We start from the raw sequence: 15,023 nt of genomic DNA on the forward strand, positions 1-15,023 counted from the left end.
TTTTTGCAGTACTCTAAATTGGATATGGTTCATATTATTGTCTAATAACACAATTCTTCTAGATGTGATAGCTAGAAAGATCTTGTTATCAGAGAATATATGGCACTGAAATTAATGGTTTTCAATTTTATTTTGACAGTGGGAAGAAAAACCTCAACTGCTTGGGGATGAGCAGATTGAAGACAAGACATCCTGTGGAAGAGAGCCAGAGATTAAATGCAGAGAGGTGTATAAACACATATTGAGTGAAAAGGGTGACTGAAGAAGAAACACTCAATGCATCATGGGAATCCCCCAGCAGCCTAGACCTATTGCAGCATAACCAAGGGAGGATTCAGGGTCACCTGATCCAACCTTAACTATATGCTTAATCAAAAAAGAAAGTTTTAAGCCTAACATTAAAAGTAGAGAGGGTGTCTGCCCCCCGAATCCAAACAGGAAGCTGATTCCACAGAAGTGGGGCTTGAAAGCTGAAGGTTATGCCTCCCATTCTACTTTTAAATTCTCTACGAACCACAAGTAAGCCTGCAGTCTGAAAGCAAAGTGCTCTAATGGGGTGATACAGTACTATAAGGACCTTGTATGTGAGGAGCAGGATTTTGAATTTGAGTCAGGATTTAACAGGGAGCCAATGAAGAGAACCCACTATAGGAGAAATATGCTCTCTCTTTCTAGTCCCTGTCAGTACTTTGCATTTTGCATTTTGAACTTTTCAGGGAGATTTTAGGATATCCTCATAATAACTAATTACAGTAGTCAACTAGCATCAACTAGTTTTTCAGCGTCTCTCTGAGAAATGGAAGAAACCAGTCCTACATATTTGTTTAATATCTGCATTAAAGGACATATTCTGGTCAAAAATGACTGTCAGGTTCCTCACAGTCTTACTGGAGGCCAAGGCAATGCCATCCAGTGTAAGGATCTGGTTGGATACCTGGTTAGATTTTTAGTCCTGAATACAATAACCTCAGCTTTATCTGAATTTAGAAGTTGAAAGTTAGAGGCCATCATTTAAGACAGTAAGACAGTACCTGCAATTTAATTAATTGCAATATGTTAACTGGCTTCATAGATAGATAAAGTTTAAGTGTCATCTGCATAGCAGTGAACATGTATGCTATGCCTTCTAATGATACTGCCTAAGGGAAGCATGTATAATGTAAACAGAACTGGTCCTAGAATGGAACCCTGTGGAACTCCATAATTAACCTTAGAAGAGGACTCTCCATTTACATGAACACATTGGAGTCTATTAGATAGATTACATAGATTCAAACCACTGCAGTGGAGTACCTTCAATACCTACAGCATACTCTAATCACTGTAATAAAATGTTATTGGCTACAGTATTAAACACTGCACTGAGGTCTAGCAGGGCAAGCACAGAGATGAGTCCACTGTCAGAGTCATAAGAAGATTATTTATAACCTTCATTAAAGCTGTTTTTGTACTTTGATGAGCTCTGAAACCTTACTGAAAATGTTCAAATAAACCATTCCTCTGTAGATGATCAGTTAGCTGTTTACAACTACTCTTTCAAGAATTTTTGAAATAAAAGGAAGGCTGGAGATTGGCCTATAATTACCCAAGATAGCTGGGTCAAGTGATGGCTTTTTAAATAATGGTTTGACTACTGCCAGCTTGAAGGCCTGTGGTACATATTTCAAATTACCTTTACACTGGGCCTGATTACAATCATCATTTTTGAACTTCTGAATCATTTATGACTAGTCATAATTCCATTTTCATATACTGACAACATGATTCTTAATAGCTTAGTTTAAATTTCAGACATCAAGACTTAAGGCAATCTTAAAGTAGGTGAAATTAAAACATCTGAACTGAAGATAAGACCCGCTAGAAATACACAGTGGAATTATCGGAAATCCGTAACAATTCGTTTGTAGCCATCCAGAATGCCAGTTTCGGGAGGAAAAAATGCAACAGTGGATATTTGAATCTGAACACCCTATTCAACATTTCTAAAATGGCATTCATCCTACAAGGAAATAAATTACAGATATCTTCAAAAGATACCCAGTGTCGCTATTAAATGTTAAAACTGCTTGCCATGGCTACAGGGGCCTGTGCATGTCTAATAGAGGGCTTATATCATACCAGTAATATATATTACTAACACATGCCAGTTTCAATCTAAACAGAAAAATAAATGCATCATGCCAATTATTTCACCAATCTTAAGTCCACCGCCCACAACATCCTGAGAGGCGCCCTGATCACAATAACTAAAAACACCTGTGCTTGAGTGCAGCCCTCAGTACTTAATGGATTTCAGCACTTTTCCAGGTCTAGTCTGGAGTAGCACATACCTTCATTTAACCACCTGTCCTGCAGATGTTTTTAGGTTAACCCTAAACATTGAATACAACTTCCAGAGGTTAAAAAACAGCAGTAAGGGTTAGCATGATAAATCATAACTACTGCATAAATCTAACACACATTTGTTTTAGTTTTTCTACAAGCAATTGTCATCGAGGGGGAGCTTTCTGTACACCACTAGTAACATGCAGGTAAATATACTGTTTCATGAAGAGATGTGCTATAGTGAAATCAGCGTTATATGATTAGTCTTGTTACAAATTAATTCCAGTTTTATTCTGGTCACAGTTTTTGTTGCTCCACTAAAGTGGCTGAGGGCCATAAACTGGAATTATAGTTTAAAAAGGAATGGTATTAATTATAAACTCAGATTTACAAAGTCAGTAACAGTGACCAAGAAATGCTATATGAATTCTTTCATATCACACATGAGTCACACACAGGCTGAGGCAGAAGACTTCTGGGAAGAGAGTTAATAGGATCAACTGATCCTGTTTTATTTTAAAAGCCATTTAAGATTATTTTATATTTTTAAAGCAAAATGATCAATAGTGAAACTCAAACTTTTTTTTAAACATAAGTCATTGTCATGGTAAATTTATCTAACCTGCTTTACAATTCTCTGGGAGATTTTGAGGATTTAGGTAGGTTTGAGTTTCAGCATCTACAATTACTTTTTTCGCTAATGCAACACAGCATTTCCACCAGGCTGTTTGACAGAAACTGTATTGGTACTGCATCTGAAAAAAAGACTTGTCAAAAAGGCTTAATTTAAGTGTAAACTGCAAATTCCAAGAAGATTACATGAGATGCAGTACCTCTGTTTACTCAGTTGCACAGCTCTGGTTATAATGGACACAATGACATAACTGCTCTGTTTGCACTTAGCGTAATCACTGTGCCTGTAGCCAGCTATGAGGTCACTGATGTTTGGACATCAGTGAGCTGAAGTGCAAATCAAATTTCAGATTTTAAAAAAAGGAAAAAATTGTTTGTCCCTGCATTCTTTAGTCTTCTTTTATTCTTTATTGTTTGTTAGTTTGTGTCCGCTGTGCTAATAATGAGTTGTAAATATGGGCACAGGCATTGCACCTTGCTTTATGAGCATTTCTAGTACTCTCTGTAATCATATATCTTCTAATTGCCTACAGCAATCTGCTTCTTTCTGATCTGCCAGACTACATACCATTCTGTAAGATGTTATGCTCTTATCTGTAAGAAATGTTAAAAAAAAAAAAGTGACCTGATACAGTGTTTGCTATTTGGCTTTTTACTAACATTTAATTATCTATAAACAGCCAGGGTTGAGTTTAAATCTGGAAAGGTTTGGACATCTATAAATAAAATACTGGGTCTTGATTTCAGCCCCTCAGTTCATCTTGAAATAATATAGTTTAATCCTTTTCCCTTTCTTCTGATTGGCTGCCCCTCACAAACACAAGCCTTGAGCAGAGGGGGTGTGTGGCCTCTATGCTTACAGCCAGAGCCGTGTGTCAGAGATTATCATGTTCATTTTATGAAGAGTAACTGAGCATTTAGAGCAAGCTGAAACCTGAACCTTTGGCTCAAAAGGATTAGTCCTCATTTAAATAGTACATGCACGAGAGAAAATAAAAGAAAGTATGGCACACTCCCCCATTACAGAAGATATTTTCAAGAGAAAACGATTACAGTCCATCACCTTCAAGTAGTCATCAGTGCTAATTCTTAAAAGCGCCCAACACAAATGCCAGAAATTGAGGGAAATCCTACATCAGTGTCACACAAAGTCCAGTCTGTCTCCGTGATAAGAGCTGCACCGTTTTTTGTTTTTTAAAAGAAACTTTTAAACATTGTCATTGTTCAAAAGCTGTTTTTCAGTATATTCAGACCTGTCCAGTTCAATAATGTCAAGGGAGAAAAAAACCCTCTTAAGAATGAGGTGGTTCTGCCCAAGGGAAGGACCTATATTAGAAATAAAATATAAATTTGCATTAATATTAAATATATTAGATAGAAATTTCTCTTTCACATCTTTTATATTGTACTGATGATAATTCAGAGTTTTGAAAACCCTGGCTGATTAGGTCCCACACCCGCTTTCACACCTTGGCTCATGTGATTAGAGGATCACCAGGGGGTCCTTTGTCCCTCTTTGGGGGGATACTCCCACTGGGTTTAAATCTGGGACTCTCAGCGGTTTGACCTTAGAACTGAAGAAGCTTCTCGAATGAGAGGTGAAACGTCTTCAAGCAACTTAAAGAAGTCCAGACGCTCTTCTTCGCAAACTCCTTTGACTACGATGACCTGGATGACTGAGAACCTTCACAGACATATGGGAGCAAGCCAAGCTACCTGGGGAGAACATGGCAAAATCCATACGGTAAGGTGGAATCAATCCCAGGACTCCGTGGTGCTGCACCTACAACACTGTGTGGCCATTTTCAAATGGAGAAAATTGCACACTGATGCACACACTGACTACTTCCAAATGGACCTGTGCACTTTCATCAGGAATAGTTTACACATTGTTCCGCTGCACCCTTTGCTGGCTTAATGATGCAGCCCAGTCATACTGTTATTTACTAGAGATTATATCAATGTGTAGATCTTTTCACTTATTTAACTTAAGATAAGACAAACCTTTATTAGTCCCACAGGTGGGAAATTTGTTAGCTTAGCATAAGCATACTTATATGCTTTGTGATTAAAATAATGGTTGTAATTCATCAGGTACTTCAACAGATGTAAGATTTTCCTCAGATCCGTCCTTATGAGAGACTTGCTCCCAAATACACCAAAACAAGGGCACAGTGCTATATCTCTCATTTGCTTACCATATTTCATTGTTTGACTCATTATGTTGTATGTCAGTAAGATTTGCACAATCATACAAATGCTTGTGTTTCATTCTGTACAAATGGGAACAGCCTTTTCAGCAGGGATTGGAGGCTTGGCTCAGCTCCTGCAGCACGGCTGTCTGCTTTGGACTTTGCAAAAGGTCAGGATACATTCTAGTTGCAAAAGCAGAGTTCCAAGCAGTAACACGGAGACGAGTCTCCAGAGTGTCACACGGTTCAAAAACTATCAAACACTGCTGATATCATTCTCTGGTTTTGTCTAGCATACATTACAGATGTCCAAGTTTAAATAAGCTTTTAAATAAAAACAGCATGAGGTGTCTCCTTTAAATGGTCCTTTTTGACAACATTCAGTTAATAGGTTGCCAGCGCCTGCTTAAGCTACTCTTCACACCACTAAAATAATGTATTGTTGAGTTAGGACAGCTAACAGCTGTGCTTGAAGTTGGTCCAAAAAGTAGTTGTTGCTGGATGACCCGAGGTAACTCTGGACCTCAGCACACCAAACAAAGCAGCAGATGTTTTGTCTTTGTTTAACCTTGAAGTCGAAACACACTGTGAAGTTGCGGGCTCTGTTCACACTGTTTTTCAAAGTTCAACTTGTCTGTTCCTGTTTGTCTTTTTTTCGTTTTGTTTCTTTTTGCGTCTGCATTTCTTTTAAGTGTTTTTTTTTTTTAAAAACAGACTGTGTGTTCTGCATCTGCGGTTCTAATTTCTGAATTTTCCTTGAATGCAGCACATATTCTCATGACTGAATCGGTCTGTCGAGCAAAAGATATCATTTTCATTTTTTCTGAAATTATACTTTGGCTTGTGAGTTTAGCTCTACAACATTAAATGATCATGATAATAGGATCACATGATTGATATACAATTACTCTTATTACTCTTATCCTTCTGTGCCTTAACAATTGTGCAAGAAAATTTAACTTTTAATATTTAGTCCTACTATAATACAAATATCTCTCTGTCTGCAAATGTCTCCTACATGATCAGGAGTTAACCAACCAAACTTGGCACACAGATGAAAAAAGTATTTGCCACCTAATGATTTCTTTCTTTATTTTATTTTATTTTTTTGCAAAAAAAAAAGAATGTTAATGCATGTTTCTGGTCATCCTGGTTGCCGTTTCTGTTTCTGCTGTATACCCCATAGCAGTGAATGCACATTAATGCTCATATGTCACAGTATGAATGCACAGCTAGATTAGATCTTCTACCTGTTTCTGTATGTATACTCCAGTTTCCTGCTATAATCTATAGTCATTTATTTCTCTGTGACCTATAATGGACTGGCAGCTTATCCAGGGTGAACCCTGCCCTTTGCCCTGTGTCAGCTGGGATAGGCTCCAGTACACATACACGTAAGAAAAAAAAAACAACTTCAAGGCATATTCTTAGTTTTGTATAACATTATGGGGGTTTTTTACATTGTAACTGTAACTTTATAAACCATTACCTTACTGTTTAATAGCCTTTTTTCCAAACAAACCTGTAATTACAAAGTGTCTAATCTGCAAAACTTAAATGGCAGGGAAGCTTCAAACCTGCAAACTGAACCAAAAGAAGTTTGTGAGTTTCTCAGACTAGCTTTAAATATGAAGAGTATTTTTAAATGGAGCAGAAATCAACCAAATCCCAATCCACTGGGCACGAGGCTGATGGAATGGTTTGATTACAGGGCGGAAACAAGAGTTATAGACAGCACTGTTGGAATAAAAGACCTTTTCAATAAAAAATAATGCTCCAGAACAAAGTAAACCAATATAGAAATGACTGGAAAAAGGTTTAGCTGTTACGGGCCATGAAGTGCAGTGGCAGGTAATCTAGAAATGACTGATGATACAGCAAGTATAATTTGACTCTATGAACAAACAGCCGAGAGGCTGCACTTTACTAGCAGGTCCTCGGTTTCCAATAAAAAGGCAGCTACACAGTAGAGAAAGCTCATGTGTCACCACAGCGGAGATCAAACAGCAGGATGTAGAATACGATGCTTTTAGGAGAAACATTTTGGGATCAGCAGGGTGGACTGATTCCTGCCAAGCGTCGCCATTAAAAGAGTGAAAAATACCCACATCTGCACATCACAGACAGTTTAAAAAAAGACAAACTTTAGGAGTTATCCAGAGTATTAAGCTAACACAAAATGAAGTAACCAAAGTCATTATTCATACATTTTGCTAGATATTAATTAGTTTAATGATTGAGTATATTATTTTTTCCATCGAGTAATCAGATAAGAAATACTTTTATCTTATTAATGAGCAATAATGAATAAAAGAATAACAGACAAAAATGGGTCTTTCAAATTGTACTGCTCATTGGTTTCCATTTTCACAACTGTAATTGCAAAACTGTAAGTTAACTACATACAACATATCTCAAAAAACACTTTCATTGTATTTACATGCCATATTAAAATTGCATTTTTAAAGAATATATGTTCTTAATTCCAAAAATAAATAATCAGATGTACAGATTAAATTAAATTAAGGCATAAAATAAAATAGCCTTTAGTCTTTTCTTAGAAGGTTTCCTTTCATTAGCAGGAGAAAAAGCAGAACTGGACATAACTGTATCTCCTCATTGAGGCACATTTGGTGTGTGTTCATGTGCATGCATTTTTGTACAAATGTGTGTGTCTGTGTGTGCTAGTGAATGAGTGAGTATATGTAAGCCTTTAAAGGAGCAACTCGATATTTTGCAGAGTAATTTACTGTATATTTTAAACTTGTCTTGACGTCTTCTGTTATCATTATGGCTATCTTCACACGAGAGAGTTTTCAGAACAAACCTTGACCTGTAAAGTACCATTTGCATTTTTCAGTCAATGGACTTTGTTTGCCCATGACCTGAATGCAAACCTTTTAAATATTTCTCCTCATAATGTTCTTTAACAATCAGAGATAAGTGTATTAAACAAAAAGAACTTGGCTGTGAGGTTGAGTTTAAGTCTTTGTTATGACATTTTTTCTAATGGTAGAGTGCCATAAAAGAAGCTGTCTGCTTTCCAATATTTTTTTGGCTGACACGAAGTGGAACGGCTTAGTACAAACCAGAACTGATGGCAGCCAAGAGCTGGAACCTAAATCACAGTCATTTCAGTTATGTGGAAAATGTAAAAAAAACATTGTCAAGGATTTTCTTGAAACCTGTGTAACATCTCTATTAAAAGTTGAAAACTCATTTTTAAAAAATTAAAAAATAAATAAAAAGACTGAAACGGCAGAAAAAGCAGATATACCACATCAGATCAGACATATGCTATTATGATTCTGTCAGTTTAACACCTTTTCACTCCACACCAGCATAAGTGGTGAGTTTCATGGTTGATGAGTCATCCAGAGAAAACAGGCGATCACCTGACTGGAGCTGAAACATGGCCAAGAGACGGCCCGCGCTGTGGACAAAGCATCAATTTTTGTCAGAATACCAAAATCCATCAACCAAAGTTCTGCTGTTAGTTGAAGAATGGGCAAGAAGCCTTCAAGATCTAAGCTTAAAGTGAGAGCCTTAAAGTTCAGCTTGACCATTTATCTTTCTGCTTGTAGAGAAAATAAAAAATAGGAAAATTAGAGCATGATGATGGGATACTTGGAATAGGGATCCTTGGTTTACAGGATTCACAAAAGAATGCATTTTTAACTAATCTGGCCATGAACCAGATGTGCTAGAATGTCACTGATTATAATTACATATTATATAATACTAATAATACAAATAATAACAACAATAATAATAATAATAATAATAATAATAATATTTTTTATAAGAAGAAAAAAAATTGCTTTGTTTTTTATTATAACAATTATTATAGCAGTCTAACTAGTCTAAGGTCACTTCCCTTCCAAACAAAGCACTTATAGTTAATTTAAATATGGAAATCTGCAACAAAAAGATGCATAAATTACATTTTCAAATTTAAAGCATTTTACAACCAAATTTAAACTAGTAGTAGTTTCATTGTCTATTCCTAACCAGGTACTTTTCCCCCATACCAATAAGTTATACTAGTATAGTTATTATAATACTAAAGCCTCATTAAGATGCTTTGGTTGCATAAATATAACAAAATAATTTAAGTGCCAAACATGACTGAGTAATTTTATTTCAAACAAAGACATTGTGGTTCCCTGACCTAACCAAACAACAATGCAAAACACAACTTGTTTAACAGTCACACCAAAGAAAGTGTAAAAAAAAATATATATATATTGGACTCAACTTGGCTTAAAACTGTTGTATCTGCTGTGATAGGCAATATGAGTTGATGGTACTGTGGTTGTATTTGCACAGGTATTTGGCTCCACAGAGTGGATGGTTGTTCATATGCAACACATATAGATGTGTTTCCATGTGGTCCTCTTAAGAAAAACAACAAACTGTGAAGGTGGAAAAAAGAACATCAAAGACCAAAAAAAGCAACATTAAAAGTAGAGACAAGCTGCAGGAGACAGTTTTTAACATTCAGTTTTTTCTGTATTATGACTTCTTCAAGCTAAAGGACCACCAATAATGCAAACACAAACAATAATAGCCCACAAATAAGTTGCTGTTCATATTTTTGATGCTGCCCCCTGGTGATGGTGCATCGATCCTTTTAAAGCTCGAAGGATCGATGCACTACACCACTTCAAATGTCGGCTTTTTCACCTTTTAAAACTGGAAAAACTGAAACTCATATCCAGGTAGACTTAAATTCATCCAGAATTATTCAGTAGTCTAGTACATTTTATTTGTATTTCACAAATTGTTGCATTTTAATTAATGCATCGCATGATATTTTATATATCAGTTACTATTCAAATGTTTTATTATTTAAAATTTAAGACTCATTTGTGCATTCTGAGTAATATGAATATCTACCCCTCAATGGTAGCATTGATACAAGCCAGAGACTCAATGGATACTCAGGCTCAGTCTTGTGTCTTTTATGAATGATAGTCTAGTACGCAGTCCAACATCCTGAGGAAGGAATCTGTCTCTTTAGCCGCTAGCTGACTTTGTTTACCCACTTGCCTCTAACCTTGTCTTTCTACTGGAATACTGTGGGTGTTTCAGTGCCCATTTGTCAAAAACAGCTGCCTGCCATTCCTGCCAGAAATGAAGCTGAGGAGAGTGCTAAGCCTGAGCAGCAAATGAGCCATAAAACCAAATCTAGGCGTAAAAGTAGTTTAGAAGCGCTTTAAAGCTGCAGAGTTGATGATGTTATCATCATCAACTCTGCAGCCAATTCCCTCAGATTTCAAGGCTTCGCACGAGTTCTTTTACATTACACAAAATCCTTTGATTCAGTCTCAATATCAAGTGGATCACTTGAGAGTTCAGATGAGACATTTCTTCCAATCACTTAAAGAAACATCGTCTGGTGTCTGTTTTTCCACCTTCTACACATTAACTGGAATAGCAAAAACATTCTGTCGTGTCCGTAGACGTCCTGGCACACTTGATTGTTTACAAAATTATGTTACATGTCCTCAGGCAAGAAGGCTGTATAAATCCAAACAGATCACACGGTCGTTTGTTCTGGCAAAGGTAACTCCAGACCACGATATGTCACATTTATTTTCATCAGGTTCTGTTTAAATTTATGAGATCTGTCAGAAAAAAGAAAAAAAAATGTATCTCTTTAAATAACTTACTGCAGCTGTTCTAAACATAGAATAATAAATATGATGAACTGGAAAAAGAAAAGAAAAAAAGGACAGACAGACAGCACAGAGGACGTGTAAAAAAAGAAAACCAAGACGCAAAGCGACTTTTCTCACAGCCACCAGGTTAATCAAATCTGTGCAACGTTACTTCCTGTTAAACGCATCAATTTGTTTTATCCAACCCAGAGGTGGTGACTTTATTGCATGTTGTATGTAGATCAAGGACCGTATACAATGCTGACAGAGCTGGGTTGTTCCTTATTTTGTAGCCAACCACACTGTGGTTCAAGAACCATACTTGCCACTCAACAAAAATACTTCACTACAAGTAAATGCCCTACATTACAAAAAAACCCCAAACAACCCAAGTACCGACGACGGAACGTTCATTGGTTCAATTTAAAACAAACATTGAAAGTCAGCACATTTTTATTTATTTATTTTTTAGCTGGACAGCATAGGTATGGAAAACTGTAATCTGAAAAGTAACCGTAGTTGTCAGACGAATGTAGTGGAGTAAAAATTATAATGCTTCATGAAACATTTAACAGCATAATTGTGAATTTTTTCCTGTTACACATCATTTGGTGTGATGAAGCAGAGCATGAGAGCATCAGGAAGAGCATCCGTTTTTATTCACTATGCTTAGTCATAAATAAAATGTTTTACACGACTCAGGATCTGATGTAATCTTTGCACTTTTGCTCAAACTGAAGACTAAGCAATGTCACTTTTTTTTTTAACTATTGCAGCCTTTTTAAAGGGCTCTAAGGAGCTTGGAAAGAAAAGCGTCTGGACGTTTCACCTCTCATCCGAGAAGCTTCTTCCGTTCTAAGAGCAATTGGTTTCCCAGATTTACAGTCGTATTGGGAGCGTCTCTATGGATCCTCCGCCTAATCACACAAGCCAAGGTATGAAAACGGGTGCGGCTCGCAATCAGCCAAGGTTTTTGCAACCCACACCATGTCTTCAAGAGACTTAAAGTAGTCCAGATGCTTTTCTTTCCAAGCTCCACAGACTACGATGACCTGGATGACTGACAACCTTCACAGACATTTTAAAGGGCTCCTTTTTTCAGAAATGAAATTCATGATTGATGAGAGGATTCCTATTAATAAAGCCCAATCATAGGCTGCAATTCAGTCTTTGGAAACAATGGAGAAAGAAGGGGCTTGCTTTAATCTTCTATCCACCCTTCTCCTTAAACAAGTATCCAAATAAAATCAGAGAGGTGCTGGATCTGATCCCAGGTAATATTGGGCACAATGCAGGCTTCACCCTGAACAGGCTGTCAGTCCATCACTAATACAGAGAGGCAGACAACCAAACACTTGTACATTTAGGCCTGAGGGCAATTTTGAATCACTGTTTAACTTAACATGTACATCTTTGTTGTAGAGGAAACCAGAGCAAGCTGAGGAAGCCCACACAAACACATGGGTGCCAGTACTGAGTGCTAACCACTGCACCGCTTCGCCACAGCTTTCACCCTCTATAGCCAATTTGGTTGGCTGTGGCTAAGGAGAATAAGTTTCCTACTTATTAGAAGGTTGATAGTTCAATCTCTAGATCCATCTAGATGAGTCTGCATTTGTAAGACTGCTATGGGTGGTCTTTAGATTACAAAAATGATTTACCTTTGTTTTGATCTCAGCTCCACAAGCTTCATGACTGCGTCTCGCTGGAGTTTGATGCTATTATGTTGACAAAATCTGTCCACAGATTCAGAGAGACTTATAAACCCCTGTCAGAGTACTCAAAGCTGCCTTTGTGGTAGTTCCAGCAACAATGTGTGTTTCTAAGAACACATGTCATAATGACACGCTTAGACTCACAAGGGAGAACAATGATAGCAATCACAAATCACAAAAACACACCAGTTTGCATAGTTTGGTAAATATCTGTCGCAAACATTTTAATTCTAATAATGCAGATGACTGGAATTAGCATGCCATTTTTTAAAGCATTTTTTTAAGAAAGCATTTAACAAACTGAAATGCCCAAAATGTTTTGAATGGAAAGATGTGCTAGTTATTCTGGATTATCCACATACTTCAAATGTAGCGGTTTTCATTGGAACTGTATCCTCCAGAGGAAATAGTCCATGAGAAAACTGCTGTGTGAAAAACATCTTATTCAATTATCATGGAAGGCAGAAGCAGGGTGCTTCACAGAATAAGAACAGCATAATTACAGGGATAGCATTAATCTCTGCACACATGCCTGCTGCTTGACATCTGGCGTTGCCTATTGTTCGAAGGCAGTTCCTCTTTTATTTAATTTGTGGTCTTAAAAAAAATCCAGTGACATGGGCTCTGATACTGGGCTTTAATATTGATGAAATATAGAAAAAAATCTAAGACGATTCATCACAAAAAACACCAACAGACAGGAAAAAAACAACCTGGTTCTCCGTTCTTTTCTAAATCTGCATTGTTAAAATAGCTTCCAATTCTTCAAAAATAAAATAAATATAAAATTATGCCCAAAAGATCAAAACATCACATCATTCCAACATTTCCAAAGGTGAATTTATATTTATTTATCATGTTATAGAGTACTTACACTGCCACCTGCTGGTGAAATCAGGTTAGTAGCTAAAAAAAAATGTAGGCACCAGACGCTAAAATAATAATAATAAAATAAACACGTGCAAACTTGCACTAAAGCCTATTTCATTTGAGCAACAATTTTCTGAAGCCCTTACCATCTCAACAATATAACATAATAAGCATTAAAGGAAAGCATTAAAGCATTTATTCTTGTGGGTATGTCTTCTTCCAATTATTTCTGCTCTTTTTCTGTACCAGCAACTGTTAAATCTGTGTTATTAAAGCTTTTATTCTATCTGGTAATAATATTTGGGCTTCAGAAGAGATCCATCTGTACATCTCTTTAAGACCACAAATGCTTTGAGAATCGTCTTTCAGTCGAATCACCCAGTTGCAAACAGTTTACAATTCTTTGATGTCGCTACATTTCCTTTTTCTTTGTGTTAGAATTTGCAGAGCTTGTGACTTTGTGGTGAATTTCCCCTGCTGGTCATAACATTGGCAACAAAAATCAGTGACTGGTTAACCTGCGATGAAAGCTTTCCCAGCTTTCTTCACAACTGTTGGATTAAAGCCAGACGTTATAAAAGTATTGAAAAGTAGAGCAAATCAAAATGTGGTACATTGTTTCAATGTGTGGGATGAGGGACAATGGGTAAAACTGTTCTTTAGTCTCACATGAAGCATGACAGCTGGTGGGTGTATATAAAATGCATTATTGTTAATCTATCAAATACCACTTAGTAGAAGAGCAACATATAGGTTTGTTACCCAGGAAGTACAGATACTTGCAACTATAGAACAGGATAAAAAAATAATAGTAAAAATATCCAACCATGCAATAAAAGTAGAGTAAGCAGTGCTCCACTTTCCCTAATTTGAATCACTGAACTGGAACTCTCCACCATATCTGTGTTGTTGGCATCTTTTAGAGCATTTTCATGGAGTTATCTGCCAAATACTCTGGCCTCCTGTGAGGTACAGACCACACAGGAGGTTTATGCTTCAGTTTTGGTTGAGTGAAATTCTGGCATTTTACTAGACTGTTATTTGTACCAATTAACAGGTATGCGTTTGTGCATCGCACCCTTGGAGGCAACATGCAGGCATTAGCTGTAAACTTAGATCCACCATTTACCCCAAATATGGTTGCTTCTGGTTCAAATGAATAAAACGTATAAAACGTTTCATACACACTGAATTCTTAATGTGAGGTTTACTTTGGAGAGGGATTTAGTGTCTCTGTTTTACTGCTGTGTGTTTTATACGTCCAAGTCCATGTTTTCAGAATGCATAGTCTATATTCCAATAATATCTCAAGTCATGTGTTATCTTGTGTCACAATTTGGCCTCGAGAGAGATTATGGTCTCCATAAAACTAATTTAAATGAGGAGCTCTTCCACCCCACTGGACAACTGTTTTTTTTTTTTTTTAAAGCAGATCAGGTGAAACCTCAGGAGGCATACAAAACAGCAGACTGACATTATACATGTTGAGCTTCCTTCATCCCAGTTTGCCCCAACAGTCACCTTATGATAGTCATGTTTTAAGGTCCTATTATCCCACCTCTTGATTTTTTTTTTTAATCCAATCAGTCAAGTGACTCTGAAAATGATTCAAGTACTTAAATCTG

The sequence above is a fragment of the Oreochromis aureus genome, linkage group 5 (assembly GCF_013358895.1).
Source record: "Oreochromis aureus strain Israel breed Guangdong linkage group 5, ZZ_aureus, whole genome shotgun sequence".
Lineage (NCBI taxonomy): Eukaryota > Metazoa > Chordata > Actinopteri > Cichliformes > Cichlidae > Oreochromis > Oreochromis aureus.